Below are 26,051 nucleotides of genomic sequence, written 5' to 3' on the forward strand. Positions count from 1 at the left end.
GCAAAAAGAGGAAGTTTGGTGGCAGAGGTTAGCTCAGGGCTAATCTTCCTCAAAAAAAAATATGAAGAAGAAAATATTAATGTTACCTTTGGTGCTGAAACTCAATTTTGTGGAGTAACATTCAACCTCAATGTGGATTTCGCCATGTTTTTTTGGCTTTTATGGCACTGAGAGCTGAAGCATCAGATCAGAAGGTAGGACTTAGAGGCTGTGGACTACGTTTCCCAAAGGGCAGGAGGCAGGGAGACTGGCCTCTTACTTTTCATGTAAAGAGACTCCATTTCCCATCAGGCAGCAGGTGGGAGGAGCATGGCTCCTGATTTTCCTTGGCTGGCAGTTGACCAGTACAGTCTCCACCTCCTGCTGGTTGATCCCGTTTGCCACGCCTCCCAGCTCGCCCTGCCTGCCCACGTGCAGTGCAGTGGCACGTGGCTGCCCCAGCTCCTCTGGCGCCCCAACTCCCTGCTGCCAACGCCTCCACTCTCGCCAGCCTCACCACTCGTCCCGCCCTTCCACTCGCCCCTCCCCTCCAGCTTGCCCCGCCCTCCCCTGGCTCCGCCTCCTCACTCACTCGCCCATCCGCTTGCCCCCCAACTCCTGCTCTTCCTGAGCCAATGGGGAGGCCGCAGACTTCCGGGTCAGGCGGGGCAATGCCGCCTCAGCGTGGAGTAGGCGAATGTGGCGGGAAGTTCCTGCCTGTTGCACAGCGATGCGCCTGAGGCAAGCGGTAGAGAGGGCGCGGCCATCCCCTCCAAAGCGGTCCCCCTGAGCCCAGTGCCCCGCGGGGCTGTCCCGGCTAGGCCTCGTCCCTCCTGGGCGGGGGCGGCCGGTCCAACGCGCTCCGCATCGGGCGCTCGGCCGACGGAGGACGGTTTGTGACGCCCCGGCCCGCGAGGCCCCGGCGTCCGGGCGTCGCTTCCGCGGGGAGCCCGGGCGGGAGCGCTTTGACGGGGCTCCGCGGAGACGAGGAGGCCCTCGGAGGACGGCGGGCAGGGCCGCAGCGGGGCGGGAGGGCCGCTCCGAGGGGAGACGCGCCCTGAGCACGGGCACGGGTCCCGGACAGCCTTCCGGGCGGAGGCTTGGCCCTGGCCCGCCGTGTCCGCTGAGGCCTGCGGGGCTCTGTCCTCGAGGGCCGGGGCGCGGGGCTCGCGGGCTGCACAGGGCTCCTCGGTCCCTCCGTCCCCTCCGTCCCCGTTCCCCAGCGATGGAAGACAGTCCAGGCAGCTGTCTCAGGCTCAGAGAGGCTGCCTGCTGTGCACACCGCGTGTGTCTCCACTCCCCGCTCTCAGGGATGCGGGAGAGGGACAACCGGAGGGAGGGGGAGGAACAGCAGGCCTCGTCCTGGTCCGGAGGGAGGGGGAGGCCACCCTTGGCTCCTGGGAGTCCGCCTGGTTCTCTACCTGCCTCCTCTGGATTCACCTGGTTTTGTCTCGCCTGGTGTGGACACCTCCTGTCTCTCCCCATCTCCCTTTCCTGGAACATCATGGACCTACCGTTTTGCTGTGGGAGTGCACTGGGTTTGGGGACTGTGGAAAAGCCTCCTGAGTTCTTGTTCTTCTTCCCTTTCTTACTGGGATTGCCTGTCTGTTGAGTCTGAAATTTGCAAGCATCAAAGAAAATGCAGGACAGTATGTATTTTTAAGAGTTCAAAGCAGGACATAGGCACCTTACTTTTTATGACATGCAGAGCAGGATTCTTTGGGGAAGAATTTGATCTACAATCGTAAAGCAATTTCAGAGGGAAGCAAGAGTGTTTCATAGAATCATTTTGTTCTGCGCCTGTTTATGCTGTCCCAACTGGCGTGTAGTGATTGGCATTAAACTTCTGAGTAGATAAGGTGATGTTCATCTGCTCGCTGTAGAAGGGAAGGTCGCTTAATGGATTTCTCTGCTGAACGGGCCACAGATGGTGTTCTCTGTGCCTTGGGACAGTGCTGCTCAGATTCTGAGTTAACACAGCAACACAACCTCAATAACAGTAAACTGTGTTAAGCGTTGCTGTCATTTTAGCGCTAATATCTATATTAATAATCTACACGAATTTTTATAGTGTAACGACCTCCTGTTGTGTTCAGTGCTGCAAAAGTTGTTAAACCAATGAGATGATGCAGGGATGTGTCAAGCGTAGAACCTAGCAGATAGCAAGTAAGAAAGTGCCCAGGAGATGATCATACAGAAAGCTTGTGCTAAGTTGTCTAGCAAGATGCAGTGTGTATTTTAAAAGTCGCAGTAATGCTTTCAAAATGTTGGGAGTCCCTAAAATTAAATTCTTAAATAGGGCAGCTTTTTTTGTGTTTGAGAACTACTGTGAAATAATTACAATTATTATTATTATATGAATGTCCCCGATATCTGAAAAAGAAAAAATAAGATCTTTATGTTGACAACTATATATTTTTCCTTAAAGTCGTCTTTAATAAAGTATAATGTACTTTGAATAGAATTTTGACTTGAAAAATAAAGCTTCCTGGAAATGAAACAAAGCTTTTAAGTGGACCTTCTGTACAATGAAGAATGAGTCCTGGATTCCTGCCAAAGTGCCGGCTCTTCTGTCTCGATACCTGAGGCAGCAAACCTAACAAGAATAAATGCTGCCGCTGTGTGTGTGTGGAGGAGGCTCTCATGACATTGGTGTTGATGGGTTTTGAGAATGGGTTGGTACCTGTATAGGTCTGGAGAGTAGGTTTCAGACATGCCGGGTGAGGTTATTATTCCACGTGAGCAGAAGTGGTCTGATTTGTGCCCCAGATGTCGGGGGCCTGCTCAATGTCGGGGATTGTGCTGGGAGCAGAGTCTGTTCTTGCTACTGTAGTGTTTTTTGGAAGCAAGTTGTCATGGTTTTAAACTAATAGACATCATTTTTTTTGACTGCAGTTATCTAGCATCCAGCACACAAGAGGTCAATAAATGTGTAGGGCATGTTTGAAGACAATATGGAATTTTTGGTAAGGATGCAAGATTAATTAGAAAGCTGATAGAATCCTGGCAAAGCATGTGGCTAGGTGGTGTAACATGATGTGTTTGTGCCCTAGGATGTCTCTGGCCCTTTTGACCACAGTTCCTGGCAGGATGTTCCCACTTGCCATTATAAAGATGCAAAAAGGTCCATGTCCTTGGATTGTTTCCCCTTGGCTCCTGAATGATAGTTAAGGACCTGACATTTGAAGGTTGCTGTTTTGCCCTCATTTTAGGCACTTTTCCAGTGATTCCTGCTCCATCTCTCCCAACATTGAGTTAAATCTTTGCACTCCAACTCAAGCACGTTCTCCTTACTGTTGTTGTTCTGGATGACATAAGGACAGCCCTTTGAAAAAGAAAAGCTCTCTAGAGAGCCTAGAGAGGTAGGAGGTGTGTGCTTTCCCCCAATAGGAATTAGATGTTTAATATTCAATAAATACTAATGACAGGAAACTATTCTACTTTACATTAATCTTCTTCAGTAAATTTGTTAAGAATATTCTTAGCCACAGCATCTTTGTCATCTTGGAAACATCTATTGTGAATCATATTCTTGATTTCGTCTTCATGTAGGTACGTGGGCTTTGATGATTCTTTGCCAGAACTCCTGTCCTTCCCTGGCCCCCTGGCCCATAGCATGGGAACGAGTACGGCAGGGTCTGAAAATTAAGTTAGACATTGTTCGTGCTGGTAGATATTTAGGGTGAATATTAAACATGTACACACAGGAAAATGTTTATCAAAAAAGCCATATACATAAAGTGGGAGGATGTACTAGGTGGAATCATATAATTAAATGACAAGGTTCTTAGTTTGAGACTTCAGAATGTTCTGTTGTATACTTTTTAAGCAAATAGCAGACTGTTGGAAAGACACATTTGTCTTATGGAGCTCAGTATCTGGAACAAGATAGTTGGTCCTGCAAGGAGTTAAATGACAACTGGAAAGTCATTAGGATCCAGGGCAGCACCATCCCACACTTTTGGGGGCTTTCTCATACTTTCCTATGCATTTATGTCATTTTCTCTTTGCAAACTGTCTGTCTATCTGCCATTGGCTTGTAGGGCAGATATTCTGCTCCGGACCTAGCTCCTTGTTTCAGAACCAAAAGAGACTCCATTCTCTATCTAACTGTGAACTGTATCTGAAATTTTCCACGAAGTCATAAAGTTAGAAGTCTTGTAGCTAAGGTCACTACAGCTTTGTTTCTGGTTAATTGCTGTTTCTCAAGGAACAGCTGAACAATTGCCACCGTTGGGTGATTCTGTATATGAATGTGTTGTGAGCACATTTCACAATACCAAGTGTTAGAAAGTGCCCTTAAACCTTTAGTATTCATAGGCTACGTCTGGGAGACCCAGAAACAGAAACTTTTATGGTTTCAACAGGCAGTGTTGCTGTTTTTGACTTCTCCTGGCAGTGTACTATGTAATGTGGCCACAGAGCTATCAACATACAGATTATATCTAGTTATAAAATGTCATAAGAAAAAGGAACAAACTGTTGACATAGGCAATGATTTGGATGGAGCTTAAGGCATTGTACTGAGTGAAAAAAGCCAATCTGCAAAGGCTGTGTGATTGATTCGATGTACACAGCATTCTCAAAATGGCAACATTATAGAAATTGAGAAGAGATCCATTTTTCCACGGTCACAACTGGGGGTGGAGGGGATGTGGCTCTAAAGGGGTTGCCTGAGGGAATTTCTCTGGGGTAATAGAACAGTTCTGTGTCCTGATTGTTCTCATGGTCACAAGGATTTTTATGCATGAGAAAACATCATAGAACTCTACACACATCTAGGGAATTTCAGTCCAAACTGAAATTCTACTAAGTAGTTGAATGACTAATGCTGTATCCGTGTCTATTTCCTGGTTTAGATCACTGTGTTGTGCTTGTCCTTTGTATGGCTCTACCACATTTTATTGAACCATTCACCCATTGAAGGGCATGTGGGTTGTTTCTAGTTTTTGACTATTACAAATAAAGCTGCTCTGAACACTCATGTACAGCTTTTGCGTGAATCTATGTTTTCATTTTTTTGGTGTAATTGCCCAGGAGTGCAACTGTTGTTTTCTACATGGTTTTGGAAGAGTTGGACATCTGTAGGCAAAAGGAAAAGAAAAAAAAGAAAACCAAGGTGTAAACCTCATGTCTTCTGCAAAAATTAATGTTAAATGGATTCATTGGATCATCTTTTTTGTCTTCATTCAAAACCAGTTGGCTTACACTGCAAACAGCATTCCAAAATGAAGATGGGAGGAAACGAGTGAGCATTTAGGTATGAAAATGAATGCAGACTTGGGAAGGTAGGACATGGCTCGAGTCTTGAAGAGAGCATGTGTGCATTTGAGAAGAAGGGGAAAACGTTCCAGAGAATAACATGAGACAAGACAGGTGGTAGAGAAGATAGGTCCGAACTGGCTGTTTCAGGGAGTCACGTGTGTGATGAGGAGGGGGGAAGGAAAGGAAGGATAAGTGGTTCATGAGGATAGAAAACTGCTGGCTAGGTTGTGGAATTGCTAATGAGTTTCAGTGGAAGTTCTTGAGCAGGAAAAAGCTATTGGAGAAATGGTCTTGAAGGAACGTTGTCTTAGGATCACGTATGGCAGCGATGGGTTGGTAGAAAGAACAAGGTTATACTTGACCCTTATGTTGATTTAGCGCTTTGTGTTACAGCTGTCTTCCCAAAAGCTAAAAGAGTGGTGTCCCTTCAGGATCCGAAGTACCTGGGCTTTCCTAGAGGGATAATGGTAGATTTCAGATCTTTGTCATGACTTTGGTGATGGACACTGAGGACTCCGCTGGACTTTGAAGCTAGGAACACTGCTTTTAGTAAGTTGTACATGTCAGAAGAGTCCTTTGTTGGCTTATTGCTGATGTGGATGATGTTTCTTCTCTAAACTGTCTAAGAGGTAAGCAACTGAAATGAGAAGAACACACAGAGTTCATGAATTGGCCCAACGAGGAAAAGTTAACAGATCGCTTTTCTTTATTTTGATTTAATCAGCATGTGCTGATACTTGTATGTGAAGAACTATACAGAGAATGGTGAGGAACAGGGTCCTTCCAAATCACTGAGGAGCCGACAGGGACACATGGCTCTAATTGCAGCATTCGGGGTTTTATTCTGAGGGAAGCATTTCCAGTCAGTGAGGACATCGTGTACTTCCTGCCAGTGATCCAGAAGATCTTCAAGGATAGAATAGGAACCTACAATAGTATACGAACACTTCGCTTATAGTCAGCGGGATGTGACAAGTGACAGCCCTCGAGCCCTAACTTCTTAATTTGTGACTAAACGTACTCAGTTCCTCTTTTCTTAGAGCCCACTTCATTTCTTGATTTCTTACTTGGAGAAAATTATGCTTTTTTCCAATTCATCTGTGGGAATCCGATTTGGCTTCTGCTTTTTTTTGTGCATTTAGAAGTTGATCTTAGATATATTTTAGGCTCCTGTCCTTTTTTTAAGACCACTACGAAATATAATTTATTTAATGTCAGACAAACTACTACATATCAAAGCATTTCTGCTTCTTTATTTAGAACATGGAAAAGCATAACATCTTGTTTTTCCAAAAAAAAAACAATGATGACTTGCTGAGCAAAGGATTTTACTGCCTAAGAGATTCCCATGACGCGTGTTAATGAAAGACTGGTGGTGTGGAAACCTTTAGTGCAACCACTTCTTTGTCTTCAAAGTGCCTTTTCCGTTTGATTTGACTTCTTTGGGCTAGTTCTTCCCTTTCAGTCTAGAAGTATTTTCCACTGAATGTGGAGATTGATCAAGAATACTTCACTTGTGTTTGCTGCCATTCAGTATCATCACAGAATTTGTGGGGTTTTTATGTGCAGAAGAGCAAGCTCTTACAGTGCTATGCAACCTGCTGTGTTCATTTCAAACTATCATCGTTTGGCTACTGTGCCCTAGTGACTGCTTGACCAACGTGTAAGCGGGGCCACGGCATCCTGACCAATGGGCGTCCGTGTAAGCAGCCTAGAAAGCATGGGTCAGCACTTACTGTCTTTGTGAAGGGCAGGATTCCCAGTCAGGGATGTCCAAAAGTCTGCCATACTGAACTTTCATGCTAAATGGATGTCATTATCTGGCTTAGCTTCTGACTGAGATTCCATGAATATATGAATAGATGAATATCTTGTGTGGCTCTTATAGAAGAAGGCACTTGGGGACAATCCAGATACTGTTCTCTCCTTCATCACAGGATGGCTTCAAAGAATCCTTTCCCCTTTCTCCTGGCCAGCTAGGTTTGCAGTGAGCAAAAACCTGTTCAGACTTTGTGCCAACACTTCTGGAATATGTGACACTTCATTTGTTTTCTAGAGCACAGAAGTTTGAAAGTAATTTCCTGTTTGTGCTTTCGACAGTGACATATGTCAGTGGAGTCAGGTAGATCTGAGTTGCAGTATTGACTGCTCTGTGACATTAGGGCAACCTGATTTTACCATCCAATCGAGGTTCAGTCCTACCTGTTTTATGGTAGGGTTGTCAGAATTGACTCTGAGATGTGTACATGAATCACTTGCTATAATGTGTGGCCCACAGTCCGTGTTCAACAAATGTTTGTCATCCTCACCACTTGAGCATCCCTTAAGGTGTTTTTCTCTGGAGAGTGATCTGAAACAAAAAACATTTTTCAACTCATTTCCCACTGATCTCAAAAGCCAGGTATTAGATGTCATCACACTGTCTGGTCTGGTCTACCATGCATGCCTCCAGTGACAGGAAACTCAGCAACTCTAGAACAGTGTTTTTCAACCATGGGAGTAATGACATTTGAGATAGGTCGTTCATTGTGGTGGAGGGTTGTTCTCTGAATTGAATGATGTTTAGCACCAAACTTGGCTAGGGGGACAAAATCATCCACAATTGAGAACCACTGCTCTAGAGACAGCATATCCTCTTTCTTTCTTTTTTTAAAAATGAGGTCATCATGGGTTATAACATCGTGTAATTTCAAGTGTACATGATTGCTTCTCAGTTTCCCTGGAGACTACATCGTGCTCGCCCACAACAGTCTAATTTTTATCCATCACCATATATATGTGCCCCTTTACACCTTTTGCTCATCCCCTAACCCCATTCCCTTCTGGTACCCACTAATCTGTTCACTTTACCCATCTGTTTATCTTCCACATATGGATGAAACCTTGGGATATTTGTCTTTCTCTGTCTGTCTTATTTTCACTTAACGTCACACCCTCACACTCCATCCATATTGTTTAAAATGGGACAAGTTTGTCTTTTTTAATGGCCGAGTAGTATTCTGTTTTATATATGTACCATATCTTCTTTAGCCATTCCTCAGTTGAAGCACAGTGGGTTGCTTCCACATATTGACTATTATGAAGAATGCTGCAATGAACACAGGGGTGTGTAAATCTCTTTGAGTTGTTGTTTTCCATTTCTTTGAATACGTACCCAGTAGTGCGATAGCTGGATCATATAGTATTTCAGATTTTAATTTTTCAAGAAATCTCCACCTGTTTTCTATTGTGGCTGCACCAGTTTACATTGCCACTGGCAGTCTAGTAGGGTTCCCTTTTCTCCACATCCTCTCCTACATTTGTTATTTTTTGTCTTCATCATTATAGCCACTCTGACAGGTGTCAAGAGATAGCTCATTGTATTTTTGACTTGCATTTCCCTCATAATTAGCAATGTCGTGCATCTTTTCATGTGCCTGCTGGCCTTCTGTATATCTTCCTTGGAAAAACGTCCTTTCATATCCTCTGCCCATTTTCCAATCTGGTTGTTTCTGTTTTGTCGTTGAGTTCTTTTTATATTTTGGAAATTAACACCTTGTCAGATATATGATTTTCAGATATTTTCTCCCAGTTGTTGGGCTGTTTTTTTGTGTTGTTCATGGTTTCCTTTGCCTTGCAGAAGATTTTTAGTTTGATGTAGTCCCACGTGTTTATTTGTTCTTTCGTTTCCCATGCCTGTGCTGGCATGGTATTCAAAAAGATGTTTCCCAGACCAATGTCAAACAGTGTACTGGAAATGTTTTCTTCTAGGAGTTTTATGATTTCAGGTCTTACCTTCAAGTGTTTAATCCATTTTGAGGTAATTTTTGTGTACAGTGTAAGGTAAGGGTCTATTTTCATTCTTTTGCTTGTGGGTGTCCAGTTTTGCCAACACTGTTTTTTGAAAAGACTTTCCTTTCTCCATTGTATGCTCTTGCCTCCTTTGTCAAAGAGTAGCTGTCCACAGATGTGTGGTTTTATGCCTGGGCTTTCAGTTCTGTTCCATGGATTTGGGTGTCTGTTTTTGTGCCAGTACCATGCTGTTCTGATTCCTAGAGCTTTGTAGTATATTTTGAAGTCAGGGATTGTGAAGTCTCCAGCTTCGTTCTTTTTTCTCAGGATTGTTTCGTCTATTCTGGGTCTTTTGCTGCTCCATATATACTTAGGATTCTTTGTTCTATTTCTGTGAAGAATGTCCCTGGGATTCTGATTGAGATTCCATTGACTCTGTAGATTGCTGTAGGTAATATGAATATTTTAACTTTTTATTGTTCCAATCCATGCGCATGGAATATCTTTCCATTTCTTTATATCTTCTTCAGTCTCTTTGTGTAATATCTTATAGTTCTCAGTGTATAGGTCTTTCACCTCTTTGGTAAGATTTAGTCCTAGGTATTTAATTCTTTTGTTGCAATTGTAAATGAGATTCTATTCTTGACTTGTCTTTCTGCCAGTTTGTTTTTAGTGTATAGAAATGCAACTGATTTTTGTAAGTTGATTTTTTTACTGTGAAACTTTTCTGTAGTTGTGGATTCTTTCTAATAGTTTTCAGATGAATTCCTTAGGGTTTTCTATATGTAGAATCATGTCATCTGCAAACAGTGAGAGTTTCACTTCTTCCTTTCCAATTTGGATACATTTTACTTCTTTTTCTTGGAAAATTGCTGTAGTCAAAACCTCCACACCTATGTTGAATAGGAGTGGCAAAAGTGGGCATCCATATCTATGTAGAATACGAGTGGCAAGAGTAGGCACCCTTATCTTGTTCCTGTTCTTGGAGGGATGGCTTTCAGTTTTTCACCATTAAATATAATGTTGTCTGTGGGTGTTTTGGGACTTTGTACGATTCCAAGAATTTGCTATTTCTATTAGGTTATCCAATTTGGTGGCTGGCATGTAGTTTTTCATAGAATTGTCATATAGTCCTTTGTATGTCTATGATATCCATTGAAATTTCTCCTCTTTCATTTCTAACTTTATTTAAGCCTTCTCTTTCTCTTAGTGTGTCTGGCTAAGGGTTTGTTCAATTTTGTTTCTCTTCTTCAAGAACTGCGCTTAGTTTCATTGATCCTTTCTACTGAGTTTTTAGCCTGTTTTTCATTTATTTCTGCACAAATTTTCATTACTTCTCTCTTTCTGCTGACCTTGGGCTTTGTTTATTCTTCTTTTTCAAGTTCTGGTGGGTGTCATCTTGAGATTTTTCTTGTTTTTCTTGAGTTGGGCCTGTATTGCTATGAATTTCCCTGTTAGAACTACTTTTGCTGCTTTCCGTAAGAGTTGGGATGACGTGTTTTCCTGTGCATATTTATCCAGGTTTTAAAAATCCTTTCCTTTGGTTTATTTAGATCCAATTGTTCTTCACTAGCAAGTTGTTTAGTCTCCACATATTTGTGATTTTCCCAGCTTTTTGTCTTGCAGTTGATTTTTAGTTTCATAGCATTGTGGTCAGAAAAGTGGCTTTTTATTATTTCAGTCTTCTTAAATTTACGGAGGCTTGCCATTTCTCCCAGCATATACTCTATCTTTGAGAACGTTCCATGTGCACTTGAGAAGAATGTGTATTCTGCTGTTTGGAGATGGGATGTTCTAGATATATCTATTAAGTCCATCTGCTCAAGTGGTTCACTTAAATTCACTATTTCCTTGTTGAGTTTCTGTGTGGATGATCTATCTCTTGATGTAAGTGGGGTATTGATGTCCCCTACTATGATTGTGTTGCTGTGAATTTCTCCCTTAAGGTCTGTTCATAGTAGCTTTATGTACATTGGAGCTCTTGCATTAGGTGTGTATGTATTCACTAATAGTATCTCCTCTTGGCAGAAAATCCCTTTTATCATTGTCTCCTGCCCCTCTTTGTCTCTCCTTGTCTTTTTTATCTTGAAGTCTGCTTTGTCTGATATAAATATGGCAACAATTGCTTACTTTATTTGCCATTGTCTTGGAGTATCGTCTTCCATCCCTTCACACTAAGCATGTGTTTGTCTTTCAGCTGAGATGTGTTTCCTGGAGGCAGCATATTGTTGGGTCTTCTTTTTGAATCCACCCAGCTACTCTGTGTCTTTTGATTGGAGAATTCCATCCATTTACATTTAGAGTTATTATTGATATTTTAGGGCATAATACTTCAATTTTATCTGTTGTTTTCCAGTTGTTCTGTGTGTTCACTGTTTCCCTTCCCTTGTATGTCTGACTGCTACTTCACTTGGGAAGTTTTCTGTGGTGACTTTGTCAGTTTTCTTTTTATTTATGAATTGTGGCTCTGCTCTGATTTTTTGTTTAGTGGTTACTGTTACATTTGTATAAAACATCTCGTAGGTGAGATAGTCCATTTTCTGACAGCCTCTTTTCTCCATTAGCCTAAGCCGTTTCCATCCCTTTCCTGCACCCTGTCCTGTTTTTCATACACTTTTGTTTCTTAGTAAGTTCTTTCTTGCATTGAGTGGAAGTGTACTTTCTTATTTCTCCTACCCATCCTGTGTTTTGGAGACATATAGTACAGGCTGAATCCCAGTTCCACGGAATATCCTTAGAAATATGCAAAGATGGTCATCAAGTCTTCTCAGTCTTTTTGAGTTGAAACACCTCCAGTTCGTCAGCCATCCCTTACAAAACATGACTTCATGTCAGGTCACCACATTGGTGGTTTGTTTGTTTTTAATTCATTTTTAAGCTGTAGAATTTGGAAGGAAATGCACTACTCTAGGCATGGCTTGATTAGCAAAAGACTCATGTCTCATATTAGAGCAATTTTCTTCTATTAGTTTAGGTAAGAGTATTCCCTTTCTTCTTGTGCATACTGTATATGATTACAACTCTATCCTTTTGATGGGCACATCATACAGTGATGACCACATCATACACTGAGTTAAAGAAAAAAGAAAAGCACTAGATCTAACTATACATTCATCCAGTTTTTATGCATTAGTTTTGGGGCTAAGCCTGGGAATTTATGTTTATCCTGTTATATTTCTTTTGATTGGGTTTAAGTACAATCCTGATTTTGGTTGACTCTAAGGTTTCTAGCTTAAAAGAACAAGTAGGTGATTATGCCATCAGCTGAGATTGAAAATACAGGAGAAAGGAGTTTGTGTACATGCATGCATGCATGCGTGCATGAAAGGAGGACTGAGGATGGAAGCCTGAGGAATCCCAATATTAAGAGGCAGCTGGGAGAAGGAGTGATGTCAGCATCATGGTGGAGTGAGCTTGCCCAGGACTCTCTCCCCTCCAACATACAACAAAAAAGAGCAACCACAGTCCAATGGAAAACATCCTGATGGCACAGGAATCCTCAGAGACCGAGAGCAGTCAAATGAGGGAGGTCAGTGGTGTTGTACCCGTCCCCAGAGGAGCTGGAACAGGGTAAGAGAGAACTTCGATCCCTCCCCTAATGTCTGGGATCGCTGCCATGGGAGGCTCCATGAGGGAAGGACTGGGGGAGGGGCTGTGCATCAGCAGGATTGCTCAGGACTCCCTAGTGCCCTTGCAGCTCAGACAGAAGCCCTCTAACTGGGTGAAAGATTTCTCGTTCGGTGACCTCATTATGCCAAGACCCCAGGAGAACAGATAGATCTGATTGGGAAAGCTGGGTCTGCATGCAAGAGTAGGTGCCCCCCGACCCCCAACTTGTGCTATGACACGCCATCTTGGCTTAAGGTTGAGGGCTCAGAATACATGGCTCTCAACCCCCATCTGGCGGTGACAGGCTGTAACTGCAACCAAATTATATCACAATGGGGAAGACCTGTCCATCTTCCAGCATCTGTCCATCTTCCAGCATCTGTCAAGTCATCAAATCTCCAGACCAGAGGGAAAACAAGCACCCAGAATTATGTCCTGATGACTCAGAAATAAGTAAACTAAATGACAATGAATTCAGAATAGCTATCGTGAAAAAACCCAATTAGGTAAAGGAAAATATAGAGAAGCCAAAGAGTTCTGGAGTTACTTCACAAAAGAGATTGAAACTATAAAGAAGAATCACTCAGAAGTACTAAAGATGAGAAATACAACGGAAGAAATAAAACATAATATGGATTCCCTGAATGCCTGTGTGGACGCCATAGAGGAGCAAATCAGCGTAACTGAAGATAGGTTGAAGGGCTCCAGATAGAGGAAGACAGAGACCTAAGTCTAAAAAGGAATGAAGAAAACCTCCGAGAAATAACCGACTCAATGAGGAAATGGAATATAAGAATTATTGGTATCCCCAAGGGCGAAGAAAAGGAGAATGTAGCAGAAAGCATGCTCAAAGAAACAATAGCAGAGAACTTCCCAAATCTAGGAAATGAGAGAGAAATGTGTGTGGAAGAAGTTTCAGATCTCCTAGATTTGTCAATGTAAAAAGACCTAGTGCAAGGCATATAGTAGTAAAACTGGCAAAAGTGAGTGAGAAAGAAAGAACACTCAGTGCAGCAAGGCAGAATAAACTAACCTACAAAGGAACACCTATCAGACTTTCAGCAGATTTCTCTCTCTGCTCCAAACTACAACCAACGAATTGGAAAAACTGAATTTCAACCAATAATCCTAATGACAAACAGAAACCTATAGCAACAATATGACGGAGGATGGAGAGGCTGGCACCACGCTCGGAGGACCTGGAACAGGGTAGGAGAGAACTTTGCTCCCTCCTCTAGAGACTAGGATCTCTGCTGCGGGTGAAGGAAGGAGTGGGAGAGGTGCTGCATGACCAGGGGATGAACCAGGACTACCGCCGCTGGTTCAGTGGAAACCCACTGATGGGGGAAAGCTTCTGTGCATGGGGACCCCATGAAGGCAGGGCCCCGGGAGACCAGAGAATGAGAGCAGATGGGAAGACAGATTGGCACATGAAAGAAAGTGCCCCTCCTCCCCGAACCCATGCTGGGTGCTGCCATCTTGCCTGAAGGTGGAGAACTTAGAACGCAGGACTTTCGACCACCGTCTAGTGGTGACAGGCTATAAGTGCAACTGAATACTACCATCATGAGAAAAAACCAGTCCTCTATCATCCAGCAATTTATAAAAGCTCCAGACCAAAAGGAAAACAACAAAAACACAGAATTAAGTCCTGAGGACTTGGGAATACATTAACTAAGTGAAAATGAGTTCAGAGTAGCTATCACCAAAAAACTCAATGAGGTTGAGGGAAACATAGAGAAACAAGTCAACAAGTTCTGGAGTTACTTCACAAAAGATATTGAAACTATAAAGAAGAATCAATCAGAAATACTAGACATGAAAAATACAATGGACCAGATAAAACAGTATACGGATTCTCTGAATGCCTGTGGAGACACCATAGAGGAGCAAATTAGCATGCTCAAAGATAGACAGGCTGAATGGCTCCAGACAGAGAAAGAACTAAGGATTTAAAAGAAGCAGGAAAATATCAGAGAAATAGCAGATTCAATGAGGATAACGAATTTAAGAATCATTGGAATTCCTGAGAACGTGGAAAAGGAAAATAGAGCAGAAAGTGTGCTTAATGAAATTATAGAATAGAACTTCCCAAATCTAGGGATTGAGGGAGAAATGTGTGTGGAGGAAGCTTTCAGATCTCCTAGATTTGCCAATGTAAAGAGACCTAGTGCACGGCATATAGTAGTAAAAATGGCAAACATGAAAGACAAAGAAAGAATACTCAGGGCACCAAGACAGAAGAAAATAACCTACAAAGGAACTCCTATCAGACTTTCAGCAGATTTCTCTACAGAGACCTTACAAGCTAGGAGAGAATGGAGAGATGTATTCAAAGCTTTAAAAGATAAAAATCTTCAGCAAAGAATACTCTATGCAGCAAGAATATCCTTCAGATATGAGGGAGAAATTAAATCTTTTCCAGACAAACCAAAGTTAAGGGAATTTGTAACCAAAAGTCCTCCACTACAAGAAATCCTCAAGAAGGCTCTCATACCTGAAAAAAGAAAAAGGGGGAAAGGGGTCACAAACCATAGAGTAGGGAGACAGATAGATAGAACCAAAATAGGATAGCAAATATTCAACTATAGCATTAGGATAAAGGTAAGGAAACAACCAAAGCAAAGACGATCTTATCACTCTAATTACAAATTCATAACACGAGTTGGAATAAGAGGTGAAAATAATAATTTAGGAGGGGAAGAGCAAATGGACTAAATCAGTCTAGGCCAAGTAAGTAAGGGACCACCAGAGAATAGACTGTATTATACATGAGCTTCTAAATACAAATTTCAGGGTAGCCACTAAAACAAACAGAACAGAGCCACAAAACGTAAATAAGGAAAAATCTAAGAAACCCAGCATAGGAAATTGCAGAAGTCAATTGGTAGGCTAAAACAAACAGGACGAGAAACAAAGGTAATGCAGGAAAGCCAGATAATGAGTGAGAGAATGAGAGCATTAAGCCCGCATGCATCAATAATCACCCTCAATGTAACCGGATTGAACTCTCCAATAAAAAGATACAGAGTGGCAAGATGGATTAAAGAATAACCTCCAACAATTTGTTGCCTCCAGGAAACACACCTCAGCCCCAAAGACAAACACAGGCTCAGAGTGAAGGGGTGGAAGACAATACTTCAAGCTAATAGCAAGCAAAAGAAAGCAGGTGTTGCAATACTTATATCAGGCAAAATGGATTTCAAAATAATGCAGGAAAAGAGAGACGCAGAGGGACAATATATAATGATCAAAGGGACACTTCATCAAGAAGAAATAACGCTTATAAATATCTATGCACCCAACAGAGGAGCACCAAAGTTCGTAAAGCAACTATTAACAAACCTAAAATAGGATATCAAAAATAACACCATAATAGTAGGGGACCTCAACACCCCACTCACAACCCTGGACAGATCATCCAGACAGAAAATCAACAAGGAAATGGTGGAATTAAACAAAAAGCTAAAACAGTTGGACTTAATAGACCTATATAGAACACTCCATCCAAAAACAGCAGAATATACATTCTTCTCAAGTGCACACAGAACATTTTGAAGGATAGACTATATACTGTGAAACAAGGCAAGCCTGTATAAATTTTAAAAAATTGAAATACTAAGAAGCAACTTCTCCAATAATAATGCTATAAGGCTAGAAATTAATTACAAGAAAAAAGCTGAGAAAGGCACAAGAATGTGGAGACTAAACAATACGCTACTGAACAAGCAATGGATCATTGAAGAAATTAAAGAAGAAATTAAAAAAATACCTGGAAACAAATGAAAATGATAACATGCCATACCAGCTCACATGGGATACACCAAAAGCTGTATTAAGAGGAAAATTCATCACCATACAGGCACATCTTAACAAACAAGAAAAATCCCAAATAAGCAATCTTAAACTACACCTAACCGAATTAGAGAAAGAAGAACCAACAAAGCCCAAAGTCAGCAGGACAGAAATAATAAAAATCAGAGCAGAAATAAATGCTATTGAAATGAAAAAGGCAGTAGAAAGGATCAATGAAACAAAGAGCTTGTTCTTTGAGAAGATAAATAAAATTGGCAAACCCATAGCCAGACTTACAAAGAAAAAAAGGGAGAAAGCTCCAATAAACAAAATTAGAAATGAAAGAGGAGATATAACAACAGACTCCGCAGAAGTACAATGGATTATAAGAGAATACTACAAAAAAGTATATGCCAACAAAATGGATAACCTAGAGAAAATGGATAAATTCTTGGACTCCTACAATATCCCAAAGCTCAGTCAAGAAGAAGCAGACAATTTGAACACACCAATCACTAGGAAAGAGATTGAAACAGCAATCAAAATCATCCCAAAGAATAAAACCCCAGGACCAGATGGCTTTCCTGGGGAATTCTACCAAACTTTCAGAGAGGATTTAATACTTATCCTTTTCAAGCTATTTCAAAGAGTTAGGGAGGATGGAACACTTCCTTACGCATTCTACAAGGCCAACCTCACACTGAAACCAAAGCCAGACAAGGACATCACGAAAAAAGAGAACTACAGGCCAATATCGCTGATGAACAAAGATGCAAAAATTCTCAACAAAATTTTGGCAAGCAGAATTTAGCAATTCATCAAAAGGATCATACATCATGAGCAAGTGGGATTCATACCAGGGACACAGGGATGGTTCAACATCTGCAAATCAATCAACGTCATACACCACATCAACAAACTGAGGAATAAAAACCACATGATCATCTCAATAGATGCAGAGAAAGCATTTGACAAGATCCAACAGCCACTTATGATAAAAACTCTGAACAAAATGGGCATAGAAGGGAATGACCTCGACATAATGAAGGCCATCTATGATAAACCTACAGCCAACATCATACTCAATGGGCAAAAACTGAACGCCAGCCCCTAAAATTAGGAATGTGACAAGGATGCCCTCTATCACCACTCTTATTTATCATAGTACTGGAGGTCCTGGCCAGAGCAATCAGGCAAGAAAATGGAATAAAAGGAATCCAAATAGGGAGGGAAGAAGTGAAAGTCTCGCTGTTTGCAGACGACATGATCTTATATATAGAAAACCCCAAAGAACCCATTGGAAAACTCTTAGAAGTAATGAACAACTACAGCAAAGTTGCTGCGTATAAAATCAATTTGCATAAATCAATAGCATTTCTATATTCTAATAATCAATTAATAGAAAAGGAACTCAAGAACACAGTACCATCCACAATTGCTGCAAAAAGAATAAAATAGCTCAGAGTGAATTTAACCAAGGAAGTGAAAGACCTATACAATGAAAATTACAAGACCTTTCTGAGAGAATTGGATGACGACATAAGGAGGTGGAAAGACATTCCATGTACATGGATTGGAAGAATAAACATAGTTAAAATGTCTATTCTACCTAAAGCAATCTACAGATTCAACACCATCCCAATCAGAATCTCAATGACATTCTTTACAGAAATAGGATGAAGAATCCTAAAATACACATGAGGCAACAAAAGACCCCAAGTTGCTAAAGCAATCCTGAGAAAAAAGAACAAAACGGGAGGCATCACAATCCCTGACTTCAAAACATGCTACAAAGCTACAGGAATCAAACCGGCATGGTAGTGGTAGAAAAACAGGTGCACAGATTAATGGAACAGTGTTGAAAGCCCAGAAATAAAACCACACATTTATGGACAGCTAATCTTTGACACAGGATCTGAGGGCATACAATGGAGAAAAGAAAGTCTTTTCAACAAATGGTGTTGGGTAAAATGGCAAGTCACATGTAAAAGAATAAAAATTGACCATTCTTTTTCATCATTCACAAAAATAAACTGTAAATGGATCAAAGACCCAAAGGTAAGACCTGAAGCCATAAGACTTCTAGAACAAAATGTAGGCAGTATACTCTTTGACGTCAGTATTAAAAGGATCTTTTCGGACACCATGTCTTCTCGACAAGGGAAACTATAGAAAGAATAAAGAAATGGGACTTCATCAGACTAAAGAGCTTCTTCAAGGCAAGAGAAAACAGGATTGAAACAAAAAAACAAGCCACTAATTGGGAAAAAAATATTTGCAAGTCATATATCCAACAAATGATTAATCTCCATAATATATAAAGAACTCACACAACTCAACAACAACAAAAAAACCCAATCAAAAAATGGACTGGAGACATGAACAGACATTTCTCCAAGGAGATATACCGATGGCCAATAGGCACCATGAAAAGATGTTCATCATCACTGATCATCAGGGAAATGCAAATCAAAACTGCACTAAGATATCACGTTACACCCATTAGAATGGCAAACATAACCAAAACAAAAAGTACCAAATGTTGGAGAGGTTGTGGAGAAAAAGGACCCCTCCTACACTGCTGGAGGGAATGCAAACTGGTGCAGCCACTATGGAAAACAGTATGGAGATTCCTCAAAAAATTAAAAATAGAAATACAGTATGACCCAGCCATCCCACTACTGGGTATCTATCCAAAGAGATTGAAGTCAGCAATTCCAAAAGTCCCATGCACCCCTATGTTCATTGCAGCATTATTTACAATAGCCAAGACATGGAAGTAACCTAAGTGCCCATCAACTGATGATTAGATAAAGAAGATATGGTGTATATATATGTATGTATACACTCTATGTGTGTGTGTATATATATATGTGTGTGTGTGTGTGTGTGTATGTATGTATGTGTATATATATAGTGGAGTACTACTCAGCCTTAAGGAAGGATAAAGTTGTTCCATTCAAAACAGCGTGGATGGACCTTGAGGGAATTATGTTAAGTGAAATAAGCCAGATAGAGAAGGACAATCTCTGTATGACTCCACTCATATGAGGAATTTAAACGTGGACAAAGAGAACAGATTAGTGGCTACCAGGGGAAAGGGGGCTTGGGGGTACAAAGGGTAAAGGGGTGCACCTACAACATGACTGACAAACAATAATGTCCAACTGAAATTTCACAAGATTGTAAACTATCATAAACTCAATAAAAACTTTAAAAAAAAAAGCAGCTGGGACAAAGGAGGCAATAGAAGACACCAAGAAGGGGTGAGCCATAGTTTATGGTGAAAAGGAGAGGAGTATCCTGGAAGCTGGACTGACTGTGTATTCAGGATTATGGTAGACACCTGAATACATAATGAGCAGGACATGGTCCCTGCCTCTGCTCCTGTTTTAATTTGCTCCATGGTTCAACTCTTCAGTTAATGGCACTACCTAGTCTATCATGCCTGAAAACTTGGAGTCATCTTTTATTTGTCCTTCACACTCTCACATCTATTGGGTGAGCCACGTTTTACTGACAAAATATCATTTTAAATTGTAGCATACTTAGTGGGAAAAGTACACGAGTCTTGAGTATCTACCTCAATGATTTTTTTTTTTAACAATCTAAACACACTATCATAACAACCCCCCAAATCAAGACATTCACTATTCTGGCTCTCCAGAAGCCTCTATCGTGACCCTTTGCAGAATTTGCTCCCACCCAAGGTAACCACTACTCTGACTTCTATCGCTGTAGCTTAGTTTTGCCAGTTTTTGAGCTCAGGTAGATGGAATTATACTCTATGTACTCCTTTCTACCAGGCTCCTTTTATTAAACATCCTGTCTGAGATTCATTCATGTTGTTACAGGTAATTGTTTGGTTTTTATAAAGCTCTTTAGATCTGATTATTATTGCATAATGCATTAGTTTTGGTTATTGATAGCTGCGTAACATGCCTATCCAAACTTAGTGGAGTGAAACAACAACCATTGTATTAGTCAGATTCTGTGGGTTAGGAATTTGGTAGGGAGAAATTGCCATGCTCTCTGATGGTTGGGGTCTAGAACCATTTAGAGGCTCTTTCACTCACATGGATGGTACCTTGGCTGGGATGTCTTGAAGACCAAAATCCTCTGGGATCGTTCACAAGGGCACCTACATTTCCTGTTTTGAAAAGTGGCAGTTTTATTTTTCCAATGGTATATCTAAAATACAATTTCAATGGAGATGGAAACTTCTACTTGAAAGTTGCTCTACTTCTTTTCCACTTTTGGGACCCAGGTGACCTGTTCAGATAGTGTTCACCTATTGCTGATACAAAGGCTGTACTGGGGCTGGTGATCATATATGACCAGAGGAAACTTAATGTCGGTATCCAGATGCAGAGATTCCTTTGAGGAAGGGAGGAGGTTTAGGAAATGCTTGGTGAGCACAGTCTGTCTGGTATTGGATAAAATCTCAAGAATTTGGGGATGAACTCCTGCCTCCTCATCTTGGCCCCTGGTCTTGAGATACCAAGTATAAATGGACATGGTGTGCGTCAGGGCTTGTGTTGGTGGTCTATTTTCTTCAGTGCATATGGTTCATCTTCTGTTTAGGAACGAAGTTTTATCACCTGATCGCCAGCATAGCAGTTGCAATGAAGGTGGCTGTGCCCTGGTTGCAGATTCTCCATGAGGAGATTCTCCATGAGGCCTTAGCTCTTCACAGCTTGTTGGCTGGCTTCACTGAGCAAGCTTCCTGAGAGTGGCATGTCCTTGGAAGTCACATCACACCACTTCCACAGAGCAACGCTTCTACTCTGTTGATTGAAGTAGGTTCACGCCTGCCTAGATTCAAGGGGAGGGAACCTGAACCTCACATATTCATGGGATGTGTCTCAAAGAATTTGTGGCCAATTTTTAAAACCACCATGAACTAGATAGTGGAATTGATTTATCCATTCTACTGTAGATGGATATTTGAGTACTTTCTACTTTGGAGGAATAAGGAGAATGATGCTCTAATCATTCTTGCTCCTTCCTCTTGGTTGAAATGTTTAGATTTCAGTTGAGGACACATCTAAGAGTAGAATTGATGGTCATGTTGTATGTGTGTCTCCAGCTTTAACAGATAGATCCTGCCAAAAAGCTTTCCCAAGTGGCTGCATGAATTCCTACTCCTACCTGCAGTGTGTGAGCCTTCCAGTTGCTCTGCAGCCTCCCCTCCACTTGCTGCCCTCAGCTCAGCATTTCAAAACTGTTTTTAACCATTTTCTGGTTGTATAGAAGATCTCAGTGTGGTTGAATTGTCATTTCCCTTGTCCCTGCTGATTTTAGCACATTTGCATGTGCTTGTTGGCCGCTGGGACACTCTGTGTTGTGGAGTGCCTGTTGAAGTCTTTTGACCAGTTTTAAGCAATTGGTTTGTTTGGCTCCTTTCTTACTGTGATGCTGAAGATTTTCTGTATTCTGCATGAGAATCCTTTGTTGAATATTCGAATTGGAACAATCTCTTCGCATCCTGTGACTTGCCAATTCCCTCTTGTAATATGTCTCATGATGAACTGAAAGTCTAAATTTTAATGAATCCAAGTTTACCAATCTTTTCTTTTATGGAGAGTGTGTGTATGTGTGCATTTGTGTGTCTTCTTTAAGAAGTTTTTGCTACCCTGTCATCCTGAAGATGTTTTCTTATGTTGTCTTCTAGAAGTTTCATTATTTTACCTTTCTCCTTTAGGTCAAAGTGTCCAGGAATTGAGTTTTGTGTATTGTGAGGGTAGAGCTCAAGGTTTCTTTTACGTCCACATGCTCATCTCTACGAGTAATAACAGGCAGCATTGGGACAGGTGGACACAAGCCTGGGAGTTAGGGGTCCTGTATTCTCAGCCTTAACCTCCCTTTAAAACACCCTGTGAACTTGAGCAGGTGATTTTCCCAGTTCTCCCTCCTCTCAGGCTCCCTCCTTCCTTCCTTTTTTCCTTCTATCCTTCCTTCCACACTCCCTCCCTCTATTCCTTCCTTCCTTCCATCTATCCATCCAAGCATCTGTCCAGATATCAATCTGTCCAACTGTCCTCCTGCCTGTTTGCCTGTTTTTCCTTCTTCTCTCCTTCCATCCTCTTTCTTCCCATCTCTCCAACTTCTCTTCCTTGTGTGTATTCTTCCTGCTTTCCTTTTGACCCTCCATTTGTCCACTCATCCTCTGTCCATCCAGGTATCCCCTCTGTCTGTGCCTCTACCTCTCTCTTTGTTCCGTCTCTCTCTTCAACCACACTCACTCTTTTGGGTTCATCTCCTTCATAAGCTTGCTCTTACCTCTACTCACACAATCCCTCCTTCTGTCACTCACATTTATGGCTCACCTGTGAGTGGTTGTCCTGGGACAGCCACTACTGAGTGCAGATGAGCCTGTGGGGCTTCACCCACTATATGGGGGCTCTATCCCACCCTAACAAGAGCCCTTTCCACAGCTCCTGAGCCAGGAAGCAAGTTCCAGCCTACTTCCTCATCACTTGAGCAACCAGAAGCCACCACAGACCTAGGGGACCCCTCTTCCTTCCCCAGAGTAGCTCTGCAGCCCCACACCTACACTGCCAAATTATCACTTGGGAGCTGGAAAGCCGAGGTGTGCAATTCTGGTTTTCGGGCAATCATGCCTATCACAAAGATTATACCAATAATCGATTCTGATGCAGCTCTCAGAGAGCCCCTGGTCTTATGAAATTCACAGAACATTCTAATCGAAGGTGGGATGTTTTGAGGAGAAGCACTGGCATTATTTGGGTGGGAAGAGCTTTGTGGAGGAAGTTTTGCCCAGGTGGGGTCTTTAAGAAGGAGTAGGCATTATATAGGGAAATAGGGTGTGTTTTGAGGAGCAATCCTCAAGTGCAGTGGGTGTTACTGGCAGGGGAGGAAGGAAGACATGAGTGATATACTGGCTTCAACTTGGATGAGCACAGCGGTGGGTGGTGGTTCCACTGGGAGCAAAGGCAACAGATGATAATGAATTCAGGACTCTGATCTGGTCTCAGGCCAGCTGTCAGTGATGGCCATCTCTCCCCATCTCTTCTTGCAAGCTATGGTGCACGAGCTGAAGGCCCTCACACTGAAGTTCAGCATCTCCAACCTCCAATATTCAACAGACGTGAGCAAGTGCTCAGCGACATTTAACTCCACTGAGAGAGTCCTGCAACACTGGATGAGACCCTGGTGCCCGCAGCTCCTGGTAGGATGAGTCCCAGCCAGCCGCACCCCACCTGCTGTCTCTCCAGCTCCTCCTCCTCCTGCCTCCTCCCCTGCTTGGATCCTTGTTCAAGAAGAGCAGCCTAGGCCCCTTGTCCTTGGGTTGCAGAGTGATCTCCCTCAGGGAAGTCCCTTTTCTGAGCATTGAGAGTCACAAACGCTTTCAGAGACCACCCCAGTTTTCACTCTTCCCACTGACTCCCAATTTGCTCCTCCCTCCCTCTGGCCCCCATTATCAGAGGATTCAGGACATCTCTCTAGAGTCCCCACATTCCTCTCTCCCCAGGCCTGCGGACGATGGGGCAGCCACCAGCGTGGAAGCTGTCTGCACCTACCACCCTGACCCCATGGCTCGTGATGGAGAGTATGACAGAGACACCAGGTGACAGCAGCATTCCTGGGAGCTTAACCAGCTGACTCACCGTGTCACCCCGAGGGGCCTCTACTCCCTGCTCAGGGACAGCCTTTTTGTCAGTGGTGAGTGTTCATGCTGAGCTGGATTGACAGTGATCGTTACTTATGCCTGTTCTGCTTTATTTCCTCTCTAACAAGTCAGCCCAGGTTCTGATTTGGGGCACACAGAAACTGAATATGTAGAAAATTTCAATTTGCAAATGAAGACTGTGCTGTAAATGGATTTTTAGATCCCAATCATAAAAAAATTCAACTATCTCTATCATAATTTTTATATAGATTGCCTGGCCAGATGATAATATGTTGGTTGTAATGGGTTTAAATATACTATTAGAATTAGTTTCACATGTTTATTTTTACTTTCTGAAATGTGGCTACTAAAAGAAGTTTAAATTCCATAAGATAGAGTGTCAATTCTACTGTTGCACAGCACTGTTCAAGCCATGAAAATAAAGCCCAGAGAAAGTGGTAAGGGACAATTTTTCCAAGGAAAGGAGTCAATCCAACCCACGCGGCAAGATGCAGAAAACAGTCTCATCACACACACACACACACACACACACAGTCACAAAACAAAAGCAACATCATCATAGAGTTGCCCCACTACTTCTGAAGTAGCAAGAGATTGCACTCCTACATTGTCCTGAGTGGACGAACCTCAGGAAAGAAGCCAGAAGTCAAGAGAATTTACCAAACAGGAAGATATGAAACCAGAGAGTAAATGTCAGCATCTTATATGAGGTTCCCAGCGGTGGATTCTGTTAGTGATTCAATATGTTAGGGAGAATTTTGCTAGAAGGGTTGTAAAAAAACGAACCTTTCCTTTCCTTTGTAGACATATACAAGTTATGTAAAGAATAATAGCTGTAGCCAACCAATGAAAAGATGATAGAACACGAATATCACTGTTCTAAATCACTCCTGGATTAGTCAGCCAGTCAGGGAACAGATGACAGTGGATTAAGTTGGAGCTTATTAGGCTGATTCTGACTTCATGACCATCCTATGAATTGTCTCCTGCCAGGACCTCTAAAACATGCTGCCCCTGCCACTCATTTGCCACCAAGGTCCACCAACCAGACCAGACCTTGCTGACCAATGCCCTGGCTGGGCCCCTTCTGAACACACCTGGAAGACTCTCCCTAAGTCCCATTCTGTCACGGTGCTCTTCCACCTACAACCGGCCAGGGAGACATTCACTCCAAGGCTCACACTGTGTGTGCCCAGTTCTGGGGATGGCAGTTCTCCCTCAAGTGAAGAAAAGGATCAGAGTGCAGAGCCTGTGGGCTGCAGCCATCAGGACAAGCCCTAAGGTTTGCTGCTAGAGAGAAGAGAACCTGTAGTGGGTGTGGGTGCCGGGGTGCAAGAAGCCCCCATGATTTCTGGATAGAATCCCAGAATATGATGCAGGAGAGAGGAGGGATGCTTGGGTGTGATTCTGCTAGAGAATGTCCATAAGGAGGCAGATGTGCCATTGGAAATGCCTTCAACAGTGTTGTTCATTCTTCGATTCATCCTGTCTCAGGGAGTTCTGTCTACATCCATCCAGGCACTAGTCTCCCTTCTGGAGTAAAAAGATAGCATCAGAAGAATGTTGCCATTTCATTTATAATGGATAGGTACAGTGCTTGTAAGGTGCTAGGTGTTGCAAGCAGTTTTCAAACATTAACTCCTTTAATACTCTCCATGTCCTTACAAATTAGGTACACTTATCATTCTTGCCAACACCAGATGAGGAAACTGAGGCACTGATGAGGTGAGTAACTTGCCCGCTACCGTATCTAGGAAGTGATTGAGCTGGAATTTGAACATAAGATATTGTCTTCATATGCTCTGCTCTTACGCATGTTCTTTGCTCTCTAAGACTTCACACCATGAAGACGATGGCTCAGCATATCCATTTTCTTGTTACACCCAGTAGCCCCATTCTTTGATCTGTGTCTGAAAAAGATACTTTTTGCATCAAAACTGTTGCACATACACACCAAAATGACTTCTCCTCATGTCCC

General features: G+C 42.3%; 1 long non-coding RNA gene across 1 annotated transcript; it reads left to right on the forward strand.

The window, feature by feature from the left end:
• The first annotated feature begins 663 nt into the window (after window positions 1-663).
• LOC138923603 (uncharacterized) lies at window positions 664-26,041 on the forward strand. The gene is made up of 6 exons (XR_011437450.1): window positions 664-720; window positions 21,004-21,218; window positions 23,463-23,611; window positions 23,915-24,105; window positions 25,746-25,798; window positions 25,907-26,041. It is a non-coding gene; the product is annotated as an uncharacterized lncRNA (long non-coding RNA).
• Window positions 26,042-26,051: the final 10 nt, after the last annotated feature.

The sequence above is a fragment of the Equus caballus genome, chromosome 3, assembly GCF_041296265.1.
Source record: "Equus caballus isolate H_3958 breed thoroughbred chromosome 3, TB-T2T, whole genome shotgun sequence".
In the NCBI taxonomy this organism is placed as follows: domain Eukaryota; kingdom Metazoa; phylum Chordata; class Mammalia; order Perissodactyla; family Equidae; genus Equus; species Equus caballus.